The 8278-nt window shown below is 42.2% G+C and overlaps 1 pseudogene; it reads left to right on the top strand.

Moving 5' to 3' along the window:
* Positions 1 to 6195: 6195 nt before the first annotated feature.
* LOC112550051 lies at positions 6196 to 6681 on the top strand (annotated as a pseudogene).
* Positions 6682 to 8278: the final 1597 nt, after the last annotated feature.

The raw sequence follows: 8278 nt of genomic DNA, 5'->3' as shown, positions 1-8278 counted from the left end.
TGGCTGTGCAATGATGTTGGCCAGTGCCTTCAGTACCCTCGGATGGAGCTCATCCGGGCCTGCCGACTTAAAGGCATCCAGTTCCTCCAAGTGACTCTGCACCATCTCAGTCTATGCATGGTAGTCTGGCGCCTTGCTGCTGCCTCTCTACAATCCCAGTGAGAGCCTTGTCTTGCCCCTCGCTTAGGAACACTGAGGTAAAGAACTCATTGAGGAGTTCAGCCTTGTCCGCCCTGTCCGTCACCAATTGCTTCTGCCCATTTAGTAGGGGTCCTATTCCTCCCTGGGCCTTCCTTTTACTCCCTATATATCTAAAAAACATTTTTAGATCCTTTACTTGGGATGCCATCCTCAGCTCCATGGCAGCTTTGGCCTGTCTAACTGCCTCCCTACAAGTGCGAGCAGAGGAGGTATACTCCTCTTTGGTAATCTCTCCCTGTTTCCACTTTTTATATGCTCCCCTTTTAGCCCATAGGCTGCCCTGGATTTCTCTGGTTAGCCAAGGAAGCCTCCTGGTCTCCCTCTGTGCTCGAGGGATCATTTCCTTAAGGCACAGCCACCCTTCCTGGGCTCCCATCTCTTCAAAACTCCTACTCTGCAGTGCGTCCTTGACTAATCTCCTGAGTTCATTGAAATCAGCTTTCCTAAAGTCTAGCACTTTCACCCTACTAGTTACCTTACCCATCTCGCAGTATATTAACTAGTTCATTACAGTGCGGACAGACTTGTTCTCTCAAGGAAGTGAAATTTAAAAAAAAAATCCTTAAAATCAATCTGAGGAAGGGGATTCTTGTTTATTCATCATAATATTTTAATTGTACAGCATCTGAAGATCCCAAAGATCTTTACCAACATTCAGATAGTCTCACATCAGCTCTGTATTATCATATTTGTTTTTAGGGTTGAGCAAAAATGATTTACCCAATAAATTGAGCCTTTCTTCCATTTTGCAGCTTGTTTGCACTTGTAACTCAAAATTTGCTAACATTTCTGTGAATAAAGACCAGTGTATATGTGAAAAATAAAAATACATAACCACATACAACCATAAAGACACATTCCAGAATAGCTAGACTACCTCCATGTACCAACCTATTTAAGAAGTGAATTAATTTAAAGTGGAATCAGAGCACATTACATGTAGAATAAGACTGCACACCCAGGGAGTTACTCCTGGATAGCTGTTGCACTTTTAATTCTCACCCTATTCTGTTCTGGAATAATTTACCCACATGGAGAAGCTCTGATTCTTGTTCATTCACAAACAGCTCACTATCATTTTTATTCGTAACATGGGCTAACTGATTAGACACACAAGGTGGCAGGGAGTTTCTGTTCCCTCACTTCAGTGCAATCCATTAGATTCAAGTTTCTGGTACAAATATAACCACAATGTGTAAGTTTGATACCTGCTTTATAGAAAAAAATCCTGTAATATTCAGCGTTGAAAATCTTAATTAAATTTTGCAATATTCACACTGTTCTGTTTGCTTGGTTGAGAAGTTAACTGTGATGCAGAGAAGCCAAATAACTTCTCCAGAGGTACAGAGCCAATCTTCAAAAACAACTCCCTACTGTAAGAATAACACTGACAGTACTGATACCTGCCCCCCAGTACTCAAAAGAACCAATGCCTTCATCCCCACCTATCCCTCTGGGGTAGCAGGTCCCCGCACCAGGGCCTTGAGCACATCCCAGCCACCCTCTAATCACCTGAGTCCACAGACATACTCCAAACCTGGAAATACCCAAGTAGTTAACTAGTATTATTAATTTAATGTGGAAAGTGGTTGATGGTTGGTGGCAGTACAAAACTGTTAGAGGAATAGTCAGTGTTGATACCAATCCCTGATGTTCTGACTCATTTCTCTACTCCAGATCATTCAGGAACACTTCTCCCTTTGGATTATTCTGTTTATTTGTATGATATGAGGCATTTTGGTTCTGTTCAGATGCTAGCAGTAGCTGTTAATTTGTGATTATGGTGATTTGTGCTCACAAATAGTGATTATGTTGAATTAGAAATTAATATATGTTAGGTACTTTCCAAACACAGAAAACAACTGCCTTTGCCCTGAAGAGTTTACATCTTTAACCATGCTCAAGTTCACGCACCACTTTATGATGTTGAAGCACAGGATCAAGAAACTTAAAGATTCCACGTATTTTAGGAATATAAGATTGGAAGGGCCATAGAATCCAGATCCCCATGTTAGCAGCCACTCATTAAACTGAAGGAATCCTTCAAATCACTACTTTAAACCCTCACCTACAACTACGAAGAACTATATGTGAAACACCAAAATACCTATAAAAAGCCCCCCCCCAAACTAAAAAAAGCACAGGTAACAAGGGTTCTGTCATTACCTTACCAATGGAACAGCAAGGAAGTAGGTGGTTAATACTGGTATATGCTTAGAAGACTCTAGGCAAAAAAAACAATTTCAACCACTACAGAGAAAGGCAAAAACCACTGCCTTAAATCAAATTGGCACAGACTTATGGGGAATAATTGGTGACTACTATGACACTCAAAAGAAGAGCGCGATGCTCTAGCTAGGAAGCTCTGGGTTTCCTGGTACTGGCAAGAGAATCAGTGCACAATCAAAACCCCTCCCAAACAAAACAGCCATAGCTATTATGATCTTGTGGCTGCCTACAAACTCATCGGGGGGGCCCAGCAAGAAATAGGGGATACAATGTTCATCAGGGCGCCTGTCAGGGTAACTAGAAATAATGGCCACAAACTAGAAGAGAGCAAATTCAGACTGGACATCAGGAAAAAAATTCTTTACAGTGAGGGATGCCAGAATATGGAATACACTTCCAAGGAAGGTGGTGCTGTCCCCTTCCTTGGAGGCATTTAAAAGGAGATTGGACAGGCACCTGGCTGGGGTCATCTGACCACAGCACTCATTCCTGCCCAGGGCAGGGGGTCGGATTCGATAATCTAATAGATCCCTTCTGACCCTGTCATCTATGAAACTATTACACAATCCACAAGATCTACTCTTATACCTCAACCTGGGGGCTGCAAACTCTTAATTCTACATCACATACACACCATTTGGTTTGTCAAAAATCCCTATCATATCCTTTTAATTTGATCCTTGACCCCTTGTATGAACATTTGCTGCACATTATTTCATGTTATTCTTTCCCATTGAAAATTTCCAGCTGCTCAACCAGGAAGCAAAAGATGCTCACAGAAATCATAACAACTCCATGAACAAGTTGCTAACCCAACAAGAGATTAAAGTGATAATTGCATAGTTTTCAGAGTAAGTGTATCTATTTGAATTATTATTATTTTGATGGACTTCACCTTCAATCCATCCTTCAGTCAGTCCTGAGGATTATGTCTCTTCAAAGAAAATAGCCTTTACTCTACCCTGCAGATGACATCAGTCATGTGCCTATAACTGACTATAAATGGAAGTCTGTGCTGCTAATCACCTTTTGTTGTGCCCATTTGTTTTAGCTGGAACATAGAAAGTATAGCCTGATTTATTGCTATTAGAAAACTTAAGAAAAAACTTTCTTGAGGAATGCCAGTTCCTTTTCCCTGGGAATTTTGGCGCTATGAAAGACTTTTCTTTTAACACATGAAAAGGATTTACTTTCAACATGAAAAATCAACCCCCTCAAATGCTCTGAGTTTCTTATTTTTTTCTGCAACAGTTTTCACTTTGGGGGTTTCAAAAATTGATTTTGTTTTAACCAAAAAATAAAATATTTTACACTTTTGTCTTCAGTTATTGATTTCTCATCTTGAAAGACTGGAGACAAATCTGACCAAAATCAACATTTTCTGCACAAAAATGTTAATTTTGGTTAAAAAGCCATTCTTGATAAAGCAGCACCACTCCTTTGTAAACAGTATGGGTCGCTTTTGGTTTTTATGTTCATTAAAACCTTTAGGCCAGGCAGCGACTTCCACGAAGCTCATAAACTTGCTGGCCTGGGAATCTCTAGAACACCTTTACCCTGCCAGGGATAGTCATTAAACTGAGATTCTTCTCAGAAAAAGTAACTATGAAAGCTGCATCCTGTGATACCAGCTTATTTCCATATCCAGTATTCTCCGTTGACAAATAAATTATTTTTTCCTAACATTCACCCTGCTCTCTAATACTCAACATGGTTTCTTCCCTTCTTGCTTCTTACCACTGGTAATAAAGGTCCTTATGTCACAATGCATCCTCCAAGTATCATACAAATGCAATTGGCAAGCAACTCTTGACAAAATTGCTTTGTTACATATCAATTATAAATAAGCTAAAGGAAGCCATTCATGAAATCTGATGCCTGCAGAGGGAAAATAGTCAGGAAAAATCCAAAAATACCAAGCTGTCAAACCAAAGAAATTTTTTATCTTAATTATTAGAAATGAGAATCTGTTTTGGCCTCTTGGGAAACATATCCCTTTTTCTCATGGGGCACAGCTGATCACTTCTTCCCCCCAAATTGTGCATGCATGTGTGCATGTGGCAGAAAAATATTAATACCATGGCACCAGGGGTTCTCAGTTCAGCCTGATTCAGAACCTTATAGGACCTCAAGGATTTCCCCAGGGGGACTGCAGCACAACAGGCTGCAGCTTCCTATTTACATTCCTCATCAGGAAGAGAGGAAAAATAATCCTCAACATGCCCCTTTGGGATTTCCTTCCTCTAGGCCCAACACATAGTGGGTACATCTACATGTGCAATTAATGTGACACAATAAACTCTGGAGCAGTTGGGGCTGGACTAAGCTGCTCCCAGGTGCAGTGTCTACAGGTGCACCCAGGACAGTAGCAAGTTGAGCCAGGGCAGAGCTGGCCCCTGGCTGTCTGGGTTGACCAGGTACAACGTACACCAGTGGTCAGAATTTACATGTGCGTTTTAGTGCAGTTAATTACTCTGTTGTACTAAACTGACAGTACTCTCTTACAGCAGAGTTAATTAGTTTACTAAGCCCTAATACCAGCACATGTGTAGATGGTGCCACTTTACTGCAGAGCTAATTAGTCTACTCTGCAGTAAAGAGTACATATAGATGGACCCAGTGAGAAAAAGCATCTGAAGCAAAGTGGAGCATATATCCTGCCCCCTTCAAAATGAGGCAATGGAATGGAGAAAGGAGGCAAGTTTTGGCAGGGCAAGTTGTCACTGGGAATTAGGAAAGAAATTTCAGTCCAAAGAGATGCCATGTTTAAAGTAAGTTGGACTTTTGCTCTCTGTTAGGGCACTAAGCTGTAGAGCACTAAGAAAAAGATGACTCTGGGCTTTTCTTTCCCCAACAATGTTATCAGACTGAGGTGAGTTGGGTTCAGCAGAAAATACTTGGAAGAGGTACTGAGTGATTTGTGCTCAGCTGGAGATTTATTTCAGTACAAAGGAATGTTGAGATTGTGGAGTACAGGCTAGTCATTTCAGAGAAGTGCCACTACAGCAAAGGGGCATGCACAGCTTCATAGGAGCCTTAATCTACTCTTCAATGCCATAAAGAACTTATTTGCTTTATTTCTGTCCTCCTCCTATACTATGGCTGTTGGGCCAAGTCATTCCCACCAAAGGGTTAGCTGGGATGCTAGAGGCAGCAGAGGGCCTGATGGATATAGCCTGATTGCTTGGTGTGTAGGGTAGGAGGAAGAGATTGATGGAGAAGGGTAAGTCTTCCTCATAGCTACCACCTCCTGGCATGCTCTCTTCTGTGCCCCCAGTACCCTGTTCTACTCCTCATGTTGTCCCTCTCCCTTCAGTCCTACCCAGTATCCATTGGATTTCCCATTCTCTCCCCCAGTCTTTCCAGTCTCCTCTTGCCTTGCTACTATGGGGAGGGATAGGACATGCAAGAGAACACCACAGCTTCCCCTCCATTTTCTGCCTTCTACACTGCTTCTCTTCCTCAGGTAGCATGGTAGGAATATTTCCAACTGCTCCAATCTTCTTTATTTTCTGAACAGACATATTTGCTACCTCCTCTTCCCAGTTGCTTCCTTCAGGTTTGGATCCAGAAGGAGAATCAAAAACAGAGGAAACTTGGCTGCCTGATACCCCTCTGCAATAGTAGCCAGGACATCAGGAGAGGTTTTCTCTAGGGACAATAAGCACCACTGTCACCAGACTGAGTGAAAAAGGAAACTCATAGCCAAGAGTTGAGACGCATGGGTTGGAAAGACCTGTCAACACCAAGACTGGCCTATGCTGAATTCATACAATGAAAGTTTTGTGATGGTCCCAAGAAACACTGCGTCTTGCAGATGTGTGTTGGCAACTTCTTTTAGGGATCCAAATGCTACCCTACAAGACCAGAACCATTGACATGGTTTACAATGCTTCCAGTAATGGGCTCACGTGAAGGACGGTTCTGGTGAAGAACAGCAACATTCTTATCAATAGTTCCCCTGTCCCAACAGTAGCATGAAACACACTTTCCCTTGCCTTTTGGGAGCAGAAGGGGAACAAAGCTGATGCCGGAAGTGGAGGAAATCTTAGATAAGCAGCATTGAAAGAAGATCCAGAAGAAATACAAGTGAAAGGAGAGCAACTGGTTCCTAAAGGGACAATTCCAGCAGGGAAAGCAGTGTGCTTGCGTTGCCTAAAGACTTTATAGCAAGGCTGAGCAGACAGTTATATTCCCGAGGGCAAGAAATCAGAATTCTGGTTGAGGCAGATCAAGGCCAGGAAAGTCTGATATATACACAGTATTAAACTGAAACACCAAGCAATGAAAACAGAGTTTTCTTATAACAGAATGATGCTCCCAGGGTTTGATGGAAGCCATGGTGGGATGCCCCCAACCTCTACGAATGCTTGATATTCTAACAGGACAGCAATGTGTGCTAAATATCTGAACATCCCACTAGATGCCTGGAACACGCATGCACTACAATCTTTCTTTGCACTTCTGCTGCTTTTTTTTTTTTTTTTTTAAATTGTGGCCCCTGTGGGGGAAAAAAGCAGGAGTCAATCTCACAGGGAAAAAAGGTACATGAACACAAGCTTGGCAAACCTCACAAACACGCTTGGCACAAACACAAACAAGCTTGGCAAACTTCAGGATAAGCAGGAGGGTTTGCAAAATCCAAAATCCCATAAAGTTTTCCCTGCCCTAATATTTAATTACCTCAGGGAAGCTGTGAAGCATAAGTCATGTTCATAAAACACTTGGAGAGCCGTGGGTGGAAAGCACCACATATGTGTAACAAATTATTACAAAACAAGGGCATGATTAGAGGTTTCAGATGAAAAACCCTAAGGGAGGTAGGAATGTACCTCATACAATTCATGCTCTTACTGGTTTACCCTAACCTGATTAGTGAGGGGTAAATCCTGGGTCCCAGCCCATTCCCACCAGCTGGTATCATTGTGGTCAGTGCTTACGTTGTCTTCTTTTCAAAAGACAGAGGAGGAACTTAAAACCTCAAAAGAAAAAAAAATAAGACTTTAAGGTGTGCAAGCAGCATCTATATTCTTTGCAGGAATATCCCAGAGGATTAGCCAATATTCCTTAGGCAGCTGAATGAATACACTTCTGTGACAAATGTAGGTCTGACTGTCTTCAGTTTCATCACTACAGTACAGGAGAGAGGTGGCTGGGTTTGAGTGAAAAAAGAACTGAATGAATGTGCAGTGGTATTTCACTTTGAAAAGATGCTGTGCAGTCTGTCAGATACGTGCAGAAGAATGATTTAAAAAGAAACAAAATAGCTATAAACAAGGAGTGAAAAGGGGCTGTCTGGCATGCTAGTCCAGTCAGAATTTGTCCTGCTCTCGGTGATCAGGCTGGCTAACACACAAGCCAGCAAGTGCTCCCATCCTACTTGCAAAAACCACACACACACACATTCACCCTTGCCCATCGGTACGTGATGCAATCAAACTTCAACTTACAACATAAGTCCAGGTGATTTTCAAGTAAGCTGCATACTAGTAGTTTCCCTTCAAAGGTAAATGGTCAAGCCACAACACAACACAAGCAGATCAAGTGAGCTGACAGCATTTGAAGCTGAAGCGCAGACACGGCAGCTCAAGCAGCTCTAAGCACTCTAGCTCATTGTTTCCCGACATTCTCCTAAACCATCACCCTTTTCTCACCTAGTAGGGATCTAGCCTGAGTTTTCTTTCCCATTTAATAAAACATATGGGTGTAAGTAGCATTCAGGGTCTGTTCTCCAGAGCTGATGTCTGACACCCTCCTGTGCAACTTGAGTTGTCCTTCTGATGAGACTCAGAAAGGATCCATTACGCTCCGTTGAGATTCTGGTAAGGCACCTCACTCAATGTAGGCC

This window comes from Alligator sinensis, unplaced genomic scaffold (assembly GCF_000455745.1).
Source record: "Alligator sinensis unplaced genomic scaffold, ASM45574v1 scaffold579_1, whole genome shotgun sequence".
NCBI classification, from domain to species: Eukaryota; Metazoa; Chordata; order Crocodylia; family Alligatoridae; genus Alligator; species Alligator sinensis.
This window is presented reverse-complemented; position numbering and strand designations above follow the sequence as displayed.